Source organism: Oreochromis aureus, linkage group 17 (genome assembly GCF_013358895.1).
Source record: "Oreochromis aureus strain Israel breed Guangdong linkage group 17, ZZ_aureus, whole genome shotgun sequence".
NCBI classification, from domain to species: Eukaryota; Metazoa; Chordata; class Actinopteri; order Cichliformes; family Cichlidae; genus Oreochromis; species Oreochromis aureus.
The window spans coordinates 18,639,174-18,658,961 of record NC_052958.1 but is presented as its reverse complement, the minus strand read 5'-3'; the positions used below and the strand labels follow the sequence as shown (position 1 = coordinate 18,658,961).

Below are 19,788 nucleotides of genomic sequence, written 5' to 3'. Positions count from 1 at the left end.
AATTGGAACAGACTGTGCACTAAGTAGTAAGACAATGTTTAGGTGTTTAGACTGGCATGGAAATGATTTTTATAGCTTCCAACAAAGTGAAGCCAATGAAGAAATCTACTCCGTCAACCTGCATTCTTTCTAATGGCCAGCAGGGGGCGAGTTCTGCAGTTGCGTAAAGACTCAGCGATATACGCGAAACAGCCCTTAGATCCCTTCCCCCCAGTAAATACTCTCCAGTTGAATCAATGGGCTCAGTTGCTGGTTTAAAGTCTTACTGAATGTAGCTTGATGTTTATTTTTGACAAATTATTGTCCTCTTCCGTGTCGAGAGGGAAGATAATGGGCAGGCCTGCCTTGTGATTACCAGCTTACAGGGTCCTTCGATTTCACATTTTGATCCACACGGCTCTCAGGGCGTCTCAATTCCAGTGTTTTCTTTATTAAGTGAATTTTAGCCAACAATTTGTATTCCACTAATGACAATAGAAACCTTTCCTGAAAAACCTTTGGTGGGTATTGGGCATGTGGGGATATATGTTACTGGTGCTTTCTGACCTCCCTGTCAATTGTGGAAAATGCCTGCAAACCTCATGATGTCAACTATGCAACACTTTGTGTTGCGGCCAGTGTCTCATAGGGTAGTTAGCCAGCACAGCTGCACTTTCAGTTATGTTTTGTATGCAAAGCAAAAATAATTATATATTTTGATAATATGCACTCATACTTTTGTGTATGTGTTTTTGTGTATCTAGAAGCTGACCCATCGGAAATGGGAATTCTATGAATGAATGTGTTTGTCTGGCAAGGTGACCCCATCCAGTTAGTCCGTGAGGACCTGTGGACTTGTTTGCTCCATGCTTATAGACATTACAACTGTCTTCATGTCTAAATCTGTTTGGGGCTTGTGGTAGCCTAGTGGAAGAAATCACTATGAGTTTATAGCTTAAGCTTAGATAAATATGTCCGTCCCTCAACCTCCGACTGCGTTGTTGACCAGGGTGATACTACTGATATCACTGATTACTGTTATATGTTATTATTTTTCACACTTACAATCTGTGTGTGTGTCTATGAGAGACGGGGAGGGAGAGAATGTGAGAAGCTGCGTTTGCTCTAGTACAAAGCGACGGGTATCCTGGGGCCTGTCACAGAGTAGTTACACCTGTGATCACAGTAGCTACTGTATGTCACTATTTCATACATGCCAAGCTCTTTCAACATGGATGCAGGGGTACCTAAAGGTGTACTGGCTTGTGACTGCAGTTTTTGGTTGAACTCTCACTATTTTAGGAAAGATCATTAGGCCCAGCTCAGCCTTTTTGGAGCATGTTGACCTCTCCATCTTTTTTGTTTTGCCATCTTGTGTTCTGCCTTTGTGCGCTCCTCATGGACAGCTTGACTGCTGCTTGTCGAGAGTGCAGAAGTGCAGTGTGTTCCTTTATGTGAGGAGAAGAAAGAAAAACCTCTGTGGAATAATAAACGTATGGCCTGAATGATCATATCGGCTTTAACGTGTGTGTGCTCATCTGTCTTGGCCTTGATATCAAGTAATTCTATAAAAAATACATCTATATTTTATAGGTTTTGTCCGTAAATAAAAGAAATAAAAGATTATTTCTGCACCAGGCTGCATTTCACCCATATTTCTGTAGCGCTAGTCAGCCACAAAAATGTTTGTGAATTTGACTCACAATGGATGTTCCAGTACATAGACCGGAGGCTCCGAGGGGTCAGGTGCAAACACAGCAAACATTACTTTACTTGTGTGATCTTGTGCACGTTAACCTGATCACCAAAATGCCATCAGTTAGGTTAAAATATGAGTGGACAGACAGATGCTGTAGATAGACAGGGTGATTCATACAGCACACAGGCAGAGCGAGAGGGTTAACTCCAACTCTCACAGACCCAATCGCAGGTGCGGGTGGGTGGATGAAGAGCAAAGAATGAGGGAGAGTAGGGAAGGGAGAAAAAAAAATTCAAATGTCTGGGTTTTCACACCGTTAATTTAGCCGTGCAGAGCCACATCGCACCATTCTCTCACTCTTCCTCGCTCCTGTCGGAAACATGCTAATTAAGGAAGCCGACTGACGTGAGCGAGGTTTAAAGGGTAATTAGCATAAAAATCCTACATGCTGTATTTTTACTTTCTCTAATCAACACCCTCACACGTACACGTTTTTCAGATGTGAGAAAGAGTGGTTTGACGCAATTAAAATGAAAATTAGCATCCATAAGGAGGGAGGAAGAGGGAGACGAGAAAAAAAATGTTCTTCCCTTGCATTATGTTGTTTGTCTCGCCGCTGCACTTTCTTAAGACTCACAAGAAAGAGAAACAGCAAATAATGTAATTGCTTTTACAAACGGCAGACATGTTCGTCTGCAGGAATGCAGCGTTCGCCGTGTGAGCTGCTGTCTCAGCCGTCGACTGACAGTCGTATCTTTGCATCTCATCGATTCGCGGCACTCGTCACGGTGAAAAATACTCTCGCTCCTAATGCAGTCTCTTGTGTGGTTTAAACAAAACGCAATCTTCTCCAGCTAGATTGTACAAACACTGGCTAACACTTTATTTAAAGTGGTGCTTAGAAGGCACTGAAACACTGTAAGTGCATTATAAACACATTGTAAGTGCTTGATAATTATTATGGTCTGTGTTAACAACACATGTAAAAACACCACGGGTCTGGAAAGTATCTACATAATGGCACGGTATTAAAGTGAATGCACTTCTCTGATGTTTTTGAAACCATTATGTTGGTCTTTAGTTTTAGGGCATCTAATCTCCTCGCATTTCTTCACACTGAAGCTCATATTCAGCACAACGCAGGCCTGAAAGAGAAGGCTTAGTCATTTCCCCTGTTTTCCTGCTTGGATTCGTTCTGCGTTGACCTATGCAATTCAGTTAAAAGGTATTACTGCTTTTACCCCCAGTTTGCTTTGGAAAAAGAAAAGAAAAGAAAAAGGGGGAGAAAAAAAGGTATAAGCTCTGCTGAAAAGTCCAAAAAGGTCTCTGCAGGGTCAAGAAAAGACAAGCTATGTTGAGGGTGAAAACAGTTATTCTGCACCATTTCTGCAACTCCCGGCTTCATGGTGTAGTGTGCAGAATGTAATTTTTATCAGAGCTGTTGCTTTGGCTGCTGCTCTTCTTCGGGTCAGAACAATATCTTGCACTTCAGCTTCCAACATGTGAGGCACACGTGTATTCACAGACGAATGTTATTGCTTCAAAGTAAAAAGAAATATAGTTTGATCCCACACACATTCCAGCATTGCTTTAGTTATTTCTTGTTACATACTGCTTAAAAGAAAAAGTAAATCCCCAGCATATACTTTAGATGTTTAATAACAAATAATAATAATAATCAAGTAAGAATATTTCTCAAAAAAATGAAAACGGAATGGATGAAAGTAATAAAGGTTTTATTGCTTCTAAGTTCATATATTTTAAAATTAATGTCAGCTTTGAGAAGCATTCCAGACCAGTTATCAAGTAATTTTAGAAAGTTCATTTTCTCTATTAAGAATTCTACATGATTGCAATATTTTAACTATGCTTTGTTTCTCCTCACAGAATAAAATTATAATCTTTGCATTCCAATCATCCTACAAAGAGAAAGGAAGCAGAGGAGCATTTTAATCTTGGAGCGCCTGCTTTGAGCACCATATTGCCCCACACCTGGATGGGCCAAGGGGAAAAGGAGAACCCGTCAGCTGAGGGAGAAAAAGGACGGGCATGGATGAGGGTGAAGGAGGGGGTGGAGGATCGAGGGGATGTCCTGTGATGCCCTGAGGGATCCATATGCTCTGATGGCTCAAGCTAGTGACACCAATTATTGCATTTGGCTAAGAAGTAGACTAAACTGGGTCAGTTTGCTGTAGTCAAGAACTCAGAAGTTTCTGCAAGACTTCTGGTCTCAAGATGGAAAGGCCTTTAAAATCCCATGACTCCTGTTCACTTGCCATCGGAACCAGTTCTACAGCAAATATATAATCATGGTTGCACATATGATATGACTATCAGATAATATCCAGTGGATCATGTTTAGCAAAGGCTGACGCTAATGGATAGCTTATACAGCTGCCTGAGCATATATTCAATATATCAGTGTAGAAGTTAAGAAAGTTAAATAGCAAAAAGTCTGTCAGCTTTTTGTTTCCTTAAAAATTTCTCACTCTATATAATCTCTCCATCTCGTCTCTCCACAGTATTGAACCTAAAAAAAAAGGCACTTTCTGCCATTTAGGTGGAAGCAGAGCCTGTTAGCAGACATGTCCTCCATCTCAAGCGTGGGTCCAGACCTCTGAATCACCACCCACGCAGGCTTGATCAGTGATGACCCTTTGGTCCTCTGTTGCTGGTTGTCTTTCTCCAAAGATACCAACAACAAGAAACAACAACCTTTTCTTTTTAAAACAAAAAAAAGTTGAGATGCTCTAAAAACTAATCCTGCAGATAATTTAAACTGGAAACTAGAACAAACAGAAAATATCAAATACTTACAAAGAGCTTTTGTTTGGTTTTATATTTTGAGAAATGCATGCTCATTTCTGTAGGAGAAACACCAAATGGCAAACGTAGACGGAGCAGAGGTGTAAAGCTTTACTTTATCTTGCAAGAGGAGTAACAGCATGCACAGAGTCTATGAAGAAAACTGAATTGTGGAAGTCTGCCCGTCACTTTTTATACACTTAGTCCCTCCTTCTAGTGACACAACATAAGGAATTCTTTACCGTATAATCAAGTGTTTAAACATGGCAAAAGTAGTAGGGGTAAATGTGCATGCATCAGGTATGTGTGTGCTTGTCGTGGTCCGGGTGAGTGGCGGTGTTTTTCCATTGAGTTGGAGTTTCCACCCCTGGGCGCAGTTACATTATTCCTACCACGATCTTCTGCTAAACTAGCGTTAGTGTGAGGCCAGCAAGTCATTCTCGTGTGTGACAGTTTACTGCTTATGCTTACCTGCTGTTTTCTGCCTGTGATTTCTAAGAGTCCTCCGGCTCATCGTCTCACTCTCGGCAATAATCACTTCTTACTGGATGCTGGTCTTCTCTGGAATCACAGTCACAGCGCAAGCTCAACTAATTGCCTGCCACCCTGCCACAGCAAAAGGATTCCCAGACCACCATCCCTTCTAGATTTTTTCATATCATAGTTCATGTTTTGACACTGTAGCTCCTAGATTACGTTCTACTTTTAGTTCATAGTTGGTGTTTTGATCCTGTTATTCACGTTTGCAATACATCGGTTCACTGTTAATCAAGAGTTGCTCTTTGTTAATAAAGTTTTGTCTTTACGTCCAAACCTCACCTCCGTGCTGTGTCTGCATTTGGGTCCATTTACCTGGTTCTGGCTAACCCTGCCATAACAGTACTATGTTTAGCTGGTTCATTATCTATGGTATGGCACTGAAAATCAACTATTGCATAACTCAATCCAAACAATACCTGCAGTGTGGAACTGAGGAGACATCTTTCCCATTCTTGTCTTGATTTCTGCTGCCCAACAGTTCATGGCCATTTTTTCTTCTATGTGGTTGACAGGTCTGGACTTCAGCTAGACCACTTTAGCATCTGGACTCTTTCACTGTGGAGGCTTTTCCTGACAAAGAACTTCATATTGAACTTTCCTCTACTCCCTCTTCACCCACGACTGCAGACCTGCTGATGGTTCCAACACCATCATTAAGTTTGCAGATGACACCACGGTGATTGGCCTCATCAGTGACAATGACGAGGCCGCCTACAGGGAGGAGGTGGATCGTCTGGCTGAGTGGTGCGACACAAACAACCTGCTGCTTAACACCGAGAAGACTAAGGAGCTCATCGTGGACTACAGGAGGAATGCTGACCCACATCCACCCATCCACATTAAGGGGACGGCTGTGGAGCGTGTGAGCAGCTTCAAGTTCCTGGGAGTCCACATCTCCGAGGATCTCACCTGGACGACCAACTGCTCCAAGCTGGTCAAGAAGGCTCACCAGCGCCTCTTCTTCTTGAGGACTCTGAGGAAGAACCACCAGTCCTCAGACATCCTGGTGAACTTCTATCGCTGCACCATCGAGAGCATCCTGACCAACTGTATAACAGTCTGGTACGGGAACTGCTCTGCCTCGGACCGGAAGGCGTTGCAGAGGGTCGTGAAAACTGCCCAGCGCATCGCCGGAGCACCACTTCCTGCCATAAAGGACATCTACAGGAAGCGGTGTCTGAAAAGGGCTGGGAAAATCATCAGAGACCCCAGTCACCCATCACATAGACTCTTCACCCTCCTGCCCTCTGGGAGGCGCTACAGGAGCCTCCGGACTAAGACCACCAGGTACCGGAACAGCTTCTTCCCACAGCTGTCAGACTCCTGAACTCTGCCTCCTGACATCTGACCCACGTTAAACTCATGGACTGAACATACACACACCCACAACCACTAGCACTTTACCACTACTGTATAGTTCTGTGTAGATAATCATTCTGTACATACGATAATTTTAATCCCACAACTGTTTATAACTTACATAGTTCACATTCTGTATAACTGTATATCTCAGATTTCTGTATAGTTTTTATTTCATATTTATATCCTGTTCATAGCCTGTACATAGCTTGTACTCACTACAGCCTGTACATACTTATAGTTATAGAATATTCATAACATACTTCACACTGTGTACATTATAACATACCATAATAGACCCATTTCTGTAATATACTTACACATCTCTATTATTGCTAATTTATATTGTAATATATCTATATCACGACTAAAGCACTTTCTGGATGGATGCAAACTGCATTTCGTTGCCCTGTACCTGTGACATGTGCAATGACAATAAAGTTGAATTCTATTCTATTCTATTCTATATTGATGCCAGCATATGCTGTTTCAAAACCAGATGTGCAAGTTATTGATGCCATCAATAATAATGCACCACAGTATCATAACAAATGTCATCTGCTGATAACAAGCAGGACTGTCCTTCTCCTCTGTACTATTGAGAATATGGCATCCATGCTTGTAGGGGATAGGTAGAGCAGGTCATTCACTAACTGGAAGGTTGGTGGTTCGATCCCTTCCTGCTTCAGTCTGCATACATAAGTATCCTTGGACAAGATACTGTTTATCTTGTTGAGTATGAATGGTAGATAGGAAGCACAGAGGGTAGAAAAAAGTGCTTATATGAATGAGTGAATGAGGCATGTTGTATAAAGCAGTGGAGTAGAAGCGCTCTATAGAAGAGTCAGGCCATTGAATTTAGACCAAAGGACAGTTTAAACTTCACCTCAGTCCGTCTTACACAAGCCTGGGCTCAGAGAAGGTTCCAGCACATATGGAACTTTCTATAATGTAAAATTTTAGCTTCATGAGTGCACCAACAATATTTGGTGCCAAGGTAACAGTCCTGCTGTTGCTTCTGCATTAGTAGAATTTTAATTAATGCTATGATTATGCTGTACAAGCTACATTTGCATGTATTGCATTAAGTGCGCGTTTTAAGTTTGCATAAACATACAAAAAGTTAATCAAGCAAGTTATTCACCAGATCAAATGTTAATACACTTGTAAATGGGCTTTCCTGGCTTCATTTGCTGGAAATCTAAAACTAATATTCTTGAGGTTTTCTGTCTCTATTCTGAAATAAATGAGAAAGTAACACCTGTGATAGCAAGCAAAACTCTATCAGTTCCAACAAATACAATGTTTTGTTACCATTTGATACACTATAGCCACCACGAGGGGCTGACTGCACTCATCTGACTATGAATCACTGAAGATCACAGATGGGTACAGGCTCCGACAATGTGAGACGTGTAATTCTTTCAGAGTGACTTCATTGTCATGAACAAAAATATTATTTCCATTGACTTTCAATGTTGGTTTACTTTAGTGGATCCTGTCCCTGTTTTTGAGTTGTCTCCACCAGATAGAAGCAACACCGCCTCTTGTATAGCAGCTACGTAGGCTGCTGGTCGTTGTCTAGGAAGTAAAGTGCTGATGATGTTGATGATGACATGACAACGCATAGCACAGTGGCAGCAGTTGCCAAGACAATTATCACCTTCTGTATCGGCGTCGGAGGTGTTAGACCCGCCCAGCCCATCCCCATGGTGATGTCACTGTTACCACGGAGACTCCATACAACCCCGACAGGGGAGTGTGTGGGCTACTCGTAGTGTTACCATCCCCCTTATCCCCCATGTCCCTTTTCCAAATGCCACCACCTTCTCCCCCACTGTCCTCAGCCCATCATATCACCCTGTGCCATCTCCCTCAGAGCTGACTGCCATCTGTGCTCTGAGAAACACTCCCCATTTGTTTAGTTTTTTTTCCTTCTATATTTCTCCATCTTCTGACCTCCAGGATGCTGCCATAGGGGTTCTCAAGCTCTTTCATGACACCCCCAAATAAGCCTGCATTAGTCCACAGATTCTCCCCCCTACATTTGATGAGATTTCATCCAAGGCAGCCATATGGGAGGATATTTGTTGATTTAGTATTAGGTTTCAAACTACACTGCACTGTATACCGAGGGATGAAAACTGTGATTTCTCACTCGTATGCATTCTTTAACTGGGGTCAATTCCACTCAATTAAATTATAGTGAATATTGTTTCTTTAGGGCCTCCCAGGAACCATTTCAAGTACCCTGGGGATCCCAAAATGCCACTTAGAAACCAACTGCAGCTGTGTACCGAGAGCAAGAGACAAGAGAGTTGCAACCTAAAACTAATGTTCTTTTCCTCCAAAGGGCTAAATGTAATAATAAGTCCTCCGGCACTTCTCTGCAGCTGTCAGAAAGATCAAGTTACAGCCCCATATGAGCAGGCACAGTACTTAGTGTGTGTTTTTGTGGAGGAGTTTGTTTCTCTCTGCATTTCTGCAAAGTATACTTAACTTGCTGAATTGCCATCTGCATATGTCTGTATATTAAATTTGGCAGCTTCAATGAGCCAAGCGTATGAGTTAAAATAATATCCGGTTACAAATAATCTGTTTTTTTCTTCTTACCTTATTATTACTGTTACCTTTATCACATTTTATTTTATCTCTAACCAATGTTTATCCTAGCTCCTTATCATCTTTTCTTTGTAAACTTATCTTTATCTTATTTCATCTTTACAGTTACATCTTTATTCACACACTATATTATGTAATGGTACCATGGGACAAAAAAGGCTTTCAGTAACAAGAGATCTGTGATTTTAAACAATCTACTTTCAGTAAAACCTAATTAAACATAATTAAACAAGAGTCTTAGCTTTACCAACAGTTTTGTGAGGCTGCACTTAAGCATATCAGGGTATAGCACTAGCTACAGCTTGATGTTCATTGGGAGCTTTTCAACCATTCTCCGGTGACTGTAGTAGGGCGTGTTCCCTATATTTATGTTGTTTACAGGCATATACTTTATATTTTTAAGGGCTGTAGCTTTTAAGCTTGGACAAATGAAACCAATGATGTAATGGCCAGCTGGAAATAGAATTAATCCAAAGTCGAGCACATTCTAGTTGGACAGTTGGAAAATCAAAGAAAAACTGGATTTGTTTTGCTACTTAGGTATAGCCATTCATGCATAACTAGCAATAGAGTTGCAGCAAAAACATCTTTGGTACCACCACCGTATTTGACAGTTGGTACAGTGTTCTTATCATTGTGGTGATTTCTCTCGTCTGACCTCAAAACCTTTCCCCAGAAGGCATTTGGCTTATGCACATGGACAGCTTCAAACTTCAGTTCAGCTTGAAGGTGCTGACTTTGGAGCAACACGGTGATGTAAAACTCTCTTCACTGTGCACAGTGACATCAGTGTTCTAGCAATTCAGTTCAGTTTAATTCAGTTTTATTCATGTAGCACCAAATCACAACAACAGTTGCCTTTATATTATAAGGCGCTTTATATTATAAGGTAAAGACCCTACAGTAATACACTCGGCAGTTTCCAGTTCTTGGTTGTTCCTGAACATCCTAACCAGTTTTCTCTCATCGATGGGTGACTGTTTGGGTCAAATTGGCGACCTATTGGAATAACTTGTACTCTACTTATATACAATTGTTTGACATTATCAGGGCCACTTAGGCTGATTAAACTAAAAAGCAAGACTCAGGACTCAGGATAAGACTAAAAGTTTAAAAGATTTAGTGTAAGCACAAAAAGGTAACGACAGGTTGGGCAGAATATTTCTGTTATTGAAGTCGCAGGTTCCAGACAAACAGGCAGTTCCACAGTGGGAACCCAAGACGAGTCCCTTCCCTGAAACACACGGATGGATTTAATTCACACGCAAACACAAACAGACAGAGGAGTGGAGAGATAGAGAAAGACAATGGCGAGCCACCACAGGAGGACTGAAGGACCCTGAACAAACTAATCTTGAACTTGATCTTGGATGATCTTGGAATCAGCAGTTGTTTAGAGATGGCTACAAGAGAGCTTTCCAACTTGTGTAAATATAAAATCCTCTTTCTTAGAACTCAGTTCCTTACACTTTCCCATTTTTCTGAATGTTGGTCAACCCAATTATTGCTGTCAAACAAATCATTTTTATGGCGGCAAAGAGAAACTACCAGTTGTAGTCAGTCACAATCACTAATGAGGAGTTAATAGGCCTTGGCCTTGTCAGGTTAAAGGACAATGTAGAAACTTTAGCACTACTTTTAAAAGATTTCAGTGAGTTTATCGATATTTTTCAATCTGTATATATATTTTTAACCGAATTAGAGAAAATCCAGAATAAGTTCAAACTTGCGTTCCTAGTTCTTGTTTTGCTGGTGTTGTTGTTGTTTTTCTGCTTGAGCTAGGCCCTTCAAAATTTTTAGGGTGAACTGTAGCTCTATGAATACAGACTCTGCGGAGTGTAGCAAAGTTCACATAGAATAATGGATGCTTGAGTTCCCAAACAATTGGTCTTAAAAAATACATTTTCACCTTTTTCAAGGTATTTCTAAGATATAAATTTCACTCAATAATCATCTCAGTGATGTTCAGTCATGTCATTCAGCTGATATAACAGCATTTATTTGAAGAAATCATAGCACAGTACAAAAGCAAGTCAGTGCGTGAGTTCGATTACCTAGATAGCTTCTGTTAAAGTTAATAAAACATGTTCTGCTTACTCATTTCTTTAATAGGAGAGTGTGATTAAAAGTCACTTGAATTTCTCATCCTCCTTAACTACACATCTACATCCAGTGTTGGTATCAGGAACTTCAATCTTTTCAGTTATTTGTTGTAATCATACCCAGCACATATCCTCTCCTGAGGGTGCATAAATTGAATTAAAAATGTCTTGCTCTGCTTCTGAAACAATCTTTGGGTACCGTAGATAAATATGAGTATTTCAAAAAAAATCATATTGGGAAAATGAGAGAACACCATCACAAACTCTGAATATAATATTAACAGAAGCTTGTTCTTTCTTAAAAAAAAAAAAAAAGAAAAAAAGAAAAAAAACCTAAATAAAAGAGGCAGTGTGGATTTGGTACATGGTGTCATACCTGGGGAATATCCCACTGAAGCTGAATGAAAATGTATGTCATTCAAACTTTACCATCTGTGAAACCATTCACCTGATTTGGACTGTTTCAAAATATCAAATGTTTCTTTGCATATCAGAGCTTCCTAACTGCAAAACTGTGGTTTCAAAAGGCCTCCAAATCGGCTGGAGGAGATCACACATTCACATTTTTTTTTAGGGAACTCAAACATCCATCATTCTATGTTAACTTCAGTTACACTCCCAAGAGTGGAACTTATCTCTCATCTTGTGCCTACAGTATGTGTATATGCACACTAGCACATTCCAAGACCACAAAACAGATGCACTGCAAAGGTTGCACACTGAATATTACAGGATGTACCAGGCCAAGCACACATCAGGATCACTTCCACTTACTGCCACTCTGTTCCTTACGGACAGGCAGCCTTATTCAAGTGCTGTCACTTCCATTCCATCTATTCCTCTGATCCTTTCTGTAACGGCTAGTTAAATAGCCAGTAATGCCTTTTAGCCTGTTAGATGTTAGTGAGCCCAGACAGACTGGGATGGACATATGGAGGGAGTCTGGCAACCGACTCACAGCCCTGATGCCAGCTCTTCAAAAACATTCATACACTCTCATGAGCACACACACACACACACACACACGTACATCCCCACCTACACAAATACACAAATCGGGTCTCTCTCGTATCTGTTGTCCAGAGCACTGAACCGGCCCCAACTTCCCGCTGTCGGGTTATCTCAGAACCTGCTCCACATGAGCATTGTGCAAATTCTGGAACCTCCTCCATTTCCCATCATTCCTCTCCACCAAAGGCAGGCATCCAGGACGAAGGCTGGACAGCACATGCCCACCCAAAGAGAGGGAGGATTGGGACACCAGATGAAGGCAGAAGCGCTGAGCACAAAGCTTTGTTCAAAAAACAGTCCACTGTGGTTACCCCCCCCCATGTCCGTCTCTATGTCTTCTGCCTTGCATGGGTGAGTGTCAGCTCATTGTGTGTGAATGTGTGTGCGTGATGTCTGGTGCCTGTGCTGACAGCTGGCCTAAAATCATTTCCAAGAGTCACAGGTTGAAGTCTGTGTGAAACAGAGAAGCATTGTTGAAGGCCAGACTGACAATGAAACCACTCACTGTCTCTTTTCTGCAAGCATAGCAATACAAAACAAATCCAGATTTCCCATATTGTTGTTATAACAATGACACCATCATACCGTGATAGTGTCGTTATTAAAAGGTGGTGTTGTTAAAGCATATTCTCTGAATGGCTTGTCCTGAAATCCGGTAAACTCTCAGTACAGCTCCATCTAAGGTTTTAGGCTGAAGCATTTCAACAATAGTAATTCCTGACCTTGCAAATATTCAGAAATATCTCCATTTACCTTTAGAAAAATCTTACACGTTGAGTGCTGCCAGCCTCATCTCAACAGCATACCTCTCAATGAATATGACAGGATCTAATATAGACAAAAATAGATTCCTGTAGTTCCGTTTTTGTTTAATAGTGAAGCTAAAGCTATTCTGCAAATGGTGGAATTATTGGAGCTAGATACACTGGTGGAAATGCAAATCATTTGTAGCATGTTTGTCTTCTGCAGTAAAGCTTTATCTGCAACCAATGAGGCAACAGGATTTATGGGGAAGGCAATGGGAAAAGCTGCCAGTCTGAGGCTGTGTTGAAATATGGTGCACCTACGCAATCTTTGAGCGATATATCACATAAATCATATCATTATGTTAGTTAAGCTTGCAAATTCTTACTTGTGCAGACAGAAGTGTTTTAATATAATTTAAAAATGAGTAGGGTTTGGATTAATAGGAGGACAAAATAACCAGTTCAAAGACTCTCGGGGCTTTTACAAATTTTTCAAGCTTTATGGGTCGCATATAAAATCATTTTGTAAATCCAATCACCAAGAGAAAATCTGCTTCGGTGTTCCTGACCTTCAGACATTCAGAATTTCTAAAATTAAATTGCACCCAGAAAGTCGCCATAATAATGATAGTTGGTTAGCTTAATGCTATTTAAGTGGACCGATTAGAGTTTTGTTCGGGCACTTACGCTAAGTGGTCCAGCTTTTTAACTAATCGTCAATATAAATATCTAATCAGCCAATCAAATAGCAGCAACTAAATGTATTTAGGCATGTAGACATAATCAAGAAAACCTGCTGAATTTTAAACCAAGCATCGGGATTGAGAAAGGTAATATGAATGTGGTACAGTTGTTGGTGACAACTAGGTTAGTTAAAGTATTCCAGAAACTGCTAATCTACTGGGATTTTCCTCCACAGCCATCTCTAGGGTTTAAAAAGTAAAGAAATCCATGGGGTATCAGTTCTCTGAATGCTGTTGGGGAGAATGGGAAGACTCAGTTTTTTCCCCCTGAAATCAGAAGAAAACTCTGTTTCACCACCAAGGCACTGCTGGGATTTGAACCCAGGATCTCCTGTTTACTAGACAGGCGCTTTAACCAACTAAGCCACAGCGCCATTGGTTTTGTGTGATGTCAGTGATATTCCAGATTCAGTCATCTCACAGTTACGGCTGTGACCAGCAGGTTTTCAAGGCCGTGCCCCGCAGTACCTCTCTCAGCTTCTTCACCCCTACACACCTTGTTGGTCTCTCAGGTCAGCTGACCACCTGCTCGTGGAAGTACTGAGATCCAGGAGGAAGCTCAGATCGGACAGGGCCTTCTCTGTCATTGCTCCTAAATTATGGAATAATTGCCCTTGCACGTTTGAAAGTCCCCTTCACTGTCCACTTTTAAAACATATCTACAAATCCATTTTCATTCCCAGTGAGACTTGTTTTTCTTTTGGTTCTTCTTGTAGTTATTTGACCTTTTTAATCGATTTTATTTATATTGTACATATTTTTATTATTTAGTTCCAATGCACAGCACTTTATGTCAGCTGTGGTTGTTTTAAAGTGCTTCATAAATAAAGATGGTATGGCATCACAGCAGCTCCATCCACCTGCTGTTCAAAGAATAAGGTTGGCTTAAAGAAAGACAGAGCCTCCATCTAAATAAATGGCAAAAGAGTCAACTCTGCAATTTCAACTGCAGGTATGGAAAACTTCGGTAATAGATATGCATGGCAAAGGACAGCTGAATTTGTCCTACACCTCATCTGAGCGCTCAGTTTAGCAGACGATTGGCTCTTTCTGGGACGGCATCTATCTATTACACCTCTTGTAGATTTCAATGGATAGAAAATATTCTATATTATTGTTATACGGTAATAGATAAGCAGAACTCCAAAGATTTAGGTAATAAATGAGATGAAAACCTGAATTTATCTTTCAAAAAACAAACTCCTGCCAGTAATCATATATAACTTGTGTTTGCAAACCCGAGTATTAAACGGTTTGGTTCCTTAGCTGTACACAACTGTAAAGCTTCTTTCTGCACTTAATCTGGAATGTTGAAAATTTATGACGTCACAGCTTCTTTTTTTTGTTAATCCTTCTTCACCCTCGGAATTTGTATGCATACCTTTACCTGTTAACAACCGTTTTTAAAGACAGCAGGTGTACCACAGCATTCCAAGGCAGTACTCCATCTTGAATGGACTCTAATCTCTTCATTGTGTCCCATCGCCAGCCTGTCCAACTGTTGTCTAATCCTTCTCTCTCCTGGAGAACAGCAGCAGATGGGTCTGTTCCTTTGTGAATAATGAATGCTCCGGGATATTGCGTGAAGCTGGAAAAACACGTTTTATACACTTATTTTCCCCAGTGATAATAATTTTATGTAACTCCACCTGCGTGTAACACTTTTACCACCGGCTCGTGTAATAAAACCCACCTTATGCCTTCGGGTGAAGTCTTAACCCTGGTTAAACATTCTGTGATAAAAGATACATCTCGAAAAGTAAATATCAGTCTAGGGTATCGTATGATTCTCACATCTAAATAATCAATTGGAGGCTATGGGAAATACACTTGACCTGTAAACGCTTATGTATCTGAATACTTAAATGATAAAACACCATGCAATAAAACCAACACAAGATCTCAGTTTTAGAAAATGTATTAAACATTTGCAGGAAACTCACATTCAAACCCTGTTTTTTCTTATGAAGAAGAATGAATATAGAAAATAAAATAGAACCCCGGGGGATAGGTTTTAGTCTTTCTTTTCTCAAACTGTCTAATTTTATTTTGAGTGCACTCTTAGTCTATTTTTGTTGGCGCGCTTTAGTTGGAGCTCTTTTTAATAACGATACCTCTGCGTATCCATGAAGTCTTGGCCGCATCCGATGAATCACTCGCTCGTTGCGGTAGCAACCGTCTCCGCTCGCAGCCGCTAGCAACGAATCTCCGGTTCCCTCGGTAGTAGCGAATCGTCCTCCGTCAACGACTCTCTCCCGAGACGACTCTCAAAATTCCTTCTGTCCCTTCAGCAAGGACCGTGGCGTTAGCCTAGCTCCAGCTAGCTAACGTAACCAACTTGCCTCGTGTTCGCCAAGCACAAATGGATACGGAAAATCCAGCTCAAACGCTCCGATCAATCACCGGAAAGTCCACAGTCTGTTGGTTGGTTGTTGCTGAACAACCTCAACATTGGCGACATACGCAGTCCCGGAGTCTTTGCTCGGTCTACGCCATTTTTCACATTACTCCTTTTTTCCCCTCTCGTGTTCTCGAGTCTTCCCCCCGGAAGTGAAAAACTCAAGGTCATGAACTCACATAACGTAGCGTAAGAAAATAATTTTTAAACCTCTTCTCTTTTTAAAGACATTCACATTCCATGAAATTATGTTTTAAAGTAACTGATTTCCAACACAACTATTTATGCATTTTAATACATTTATTTATATCAAATATTTATGCAAATTTTAGCTTCACCATGAACTGTAATTTTATCTTTAACTTATTCCCATGAAAAACAAATACAAAATAAATACCACTGATATTTATCAGAGTATTACACTCTCCCCCCACCAAATAAAAGCATGCCCTCATGACTTTGCACCTTGAAAACATAAACCATTATGGCACAACTGGTGAGTAAAACACACAACTAAGCAAAGATGGGTGTACCTATCCACTTGTAAATACAAGAGACATATTTGACTGTAGGGGCTGCTATAACACTGGGATGACCTGGTTCATCATAAGTTAACCTTAAAGGAGCCCTCCTTAACCTCTGAGGTCTGGTCTTAAAGTCAAAGTCAGGGTTAGTCACAGAGTTAAGTTCAGTGTCTTCTTCTTGCAAGAGAATGTCTTCAGTCAGTGTTTTGTCTTTGTCCGTCTCTTCGTGATTCTCGCAAGTCTCTGGTAGTTCAGTTTCGGTTGTCTCAGTAGACTCAAATTCATTTACACTGTCCATTTCAGGTTCCTCCACACATTCCTGTGTTGCTCCCAGCTCAACTGTTTTTGGTTGTTCAGTCAAGTCGCTTAAGGAAATATCCAAATCCAGACTGAATGGTTCCAGAGTATCATCATCCATGTTGTTTCTGAGAGGTTCAACAGTTAAATCATACCAAAGTCCATAGTCCTCATCCTCTGAGTCAGTGTACTCTTTTTCAACTTGATCACTGGGTGTAACTCCTTCTCTTTCAGAGTCTTTATCTGCCGTTTTCTGTGATAGTGTCTTTTCCTTTTCAGGCTTGTCTGTGCGTTCTTTCTGTTTTCTCCGTCATAGAACTCTCCTTGTAGGTGTAAGATCCGTATGGGATTCAGGATCTAGACATATCCTCTTCCCAAGAGGCAGTAGGTGATTTCGATGGAGGATCTTGATTGGTCCATCACCATCTTCAGGTTTCAGCCGAACACTGGTAGGTTCGGCATCTTGCTTTCCACAACATATGGTCTTGGCGCCCAGCGATCGGCCAGTTTATGCTTCCCTTGTAAGCCGAGGTTTCGTAGCAAGACTCTGTCTCCAGGTAACAACTGTGTGAACCTGATTCTTTTGTCATACCTCTGCTTATTGTTATCATTTTGCTTGGCAGCAACGGACTCTGCTAGTTCATAGGCAGCCTTTAACTCCTTCCTCATGTCAGAAACGTACTTGAGGTAAGTTTTCTGTTGTGTGCCATCACCGGAAGTCTCAAAGCATAGATCCACAGGTAATCTGGCTTCACGCCCAAACATAAGAAAATAGGGAGAGAATCCTGTAGCTTCATTAGGAGTGCAATTATAAGCATGAACCAAATGAACAATGTGCTGACTCCATTTTTCTTTTTTGTTCGGTTCCAGAGTCCCTAACATGTCCAACAATGTCCTATTAAACCTCTCGGGTTGGGGGTCTCCTTGAGGATGATAGGGCGTCGTTCTTGATTTTTCCACTCCAAGTGAACTCAAAACTTCATGGACAAGACGACTTTCAAAATCTCTGCCCTGATCACTGTGCATCCTCTGTGGCAATCCATAATGAACAAAATACTTCTCCAGCAACACTTTTGCAACTGTAGAGGCTTTCTGGTCTTTTGTTGGAAAAGCCTGAGCATAGCGAGTGTAGTGATCAGTAATGACCAGAACATTTTCTGTGTTGCTCGAATCAGGCTCAATGGACAGAAAGTCCATGCAAACGAGATCAAATGGTCCATCACTTTGCAAATGAGACAAAGGTGCAACTCTCTTGGGTAGAGTCTTTCTTTTTATGCACCTCTCACAAGACTTGCAATACTCTTCAATCTCTGACTTCATCCGAGGCCAGTAGAACCGATCTTTAATCAGGCCGTATGTCTTGTCGAGGCCCAAATGACCTGAGTCATCGTGCAGTGATTTCAGTACGGTGGTTCTGTACTTTTCTGGTAGTACCAGCTGAGAACAGCGTGATTTACCTGGAGGAGTTACAATGCGATACATCACTCCTTTCTGCATCTTTAACCTGTCCCACTCTCTCAACAGCAAAGAGCAAGTTGGATGCTTGGTCTTGTCAACTTGGTTGCTATTGCCATTACTCAGAGCTGACCACACTTGTCCTATGCCAGGATCTTCCCGCTGAGCAGTTGACAACTCAGTAAGACTCACAAAGGGCATATTTTTAACACTCAAAGAAGCCAGATTGCAATAAGTTTGTGGGATAGCTTGTGGAGAAGTGCCCAAAGGGTCAATGGCTCTTCCAGAGTGTGGATTTCTGTGCTTTATCACCACAGACATTTGACACATGGCTCTCACGCCTGCTGCAGGAATGTCGTTCCACTCTGACTTGTGTATTGAACTCGGATGTGGGCGGCGAGAGAGAGCGTCGGCATCAATGTTTTGGACTCCTGATCTGTACTTGAGACTGAAGTCATATGTAGATAGGGCAGCAAGCCAACGGTGACCCGTCGCGTCTAGCTTGGCAGACGTTAGCACATAGGTCAGAGGGTTGTTGTCTGTCCTCACCTCAAACTTGGTCCCATACAGATAATCATGCAGTTTGTCCACTACCGCCCACTTCAGCGCCAAAAATTCCAATTTATGGGCTGGGTAATTCTTCTCTGAAGGAGTCAAACTCCGACTGACGAAAGCCACAGGTCTCAATCCTTCACCTTGATCCTGGTACAACACTCCTCCTAGCCCTTCCCGGCTAGCGTCTACATGTATGTACATAAGGTAGCTGAGGATTCGCAAAAAGCCAACACAGGAGCTTGGGTAAGTCGTCGCTTCAGCTCCTCGAGGCTGCTTCACATTCTTCACTCCATCGACTACCAAAAGGCTCTGAGGGGTTAAGGTAAGTGCTATCCTGCTTTTCCTTTGCTTTCTTCTTTGCAGCTGGGGGTAACCGGACAACAGTTGGTTCAATGGGTGAGCTACCTTGGAATAATCCTTCACGAAGCGCCTGTAGTACCCACAGAATCCAAGAAATGACCGTAATGCAGTCACAGTGTTGGGTCTCGGCCATGTGGTTACAGCTTCAGTCTTCCTTGGATCGGTAGATACCCCATCTTGAGATATAATGTGTCCGACATAAGTTACCGATGGCTGACAAAACTGGCATTTATCCAGTGACAACTTCAGTCCTTCGTCCCTTAAACGGTCAAGCACCTTTAGCAACCTGGTCTCATGCTCCTCGGCGTTGCTCCAAACACAATGAGATCATCGAGATAAACCAATACCTCAAGCAAGTTCATGTCTCCAACAGTCTGTTCCATTACCCGCTGAAACGTAGCAGGAGCCCCTGTCACTCCCTGTGGCATTCTTTCAAATTGGAAGAATCCAGCCGGGCAAATGAATGCTGTCTTGTCTTTGTCGGAGTCTGCCATAGGCACTTGATAATATCCACTCCGAAGATCAAGCACACTAAACCACTTGCTTCCACTGAGACAGGCCAAAGCATCTTCAATTCTTGGCACCGTGTATTG

At 41.6% G+C, this 19,788-nt stretch overlaps 1 non-coding gene across 1 annotated transcript; it reads right to left on the bottom strand.

Annotated features, from left to right (window-relative positions):
• Positions 1-13,906: 13,906 nt before the first annotated feature.
• Positions 13,907-13,980, bottom strand: trnat-agu. Its single transcript has one exon. It is a non-coding gene; the product is annotated as a tRNA-Thr (tRNA).
• Between the last annotated feature and the right edge of the window lie 5,808 nt (positions 13,981-19,788).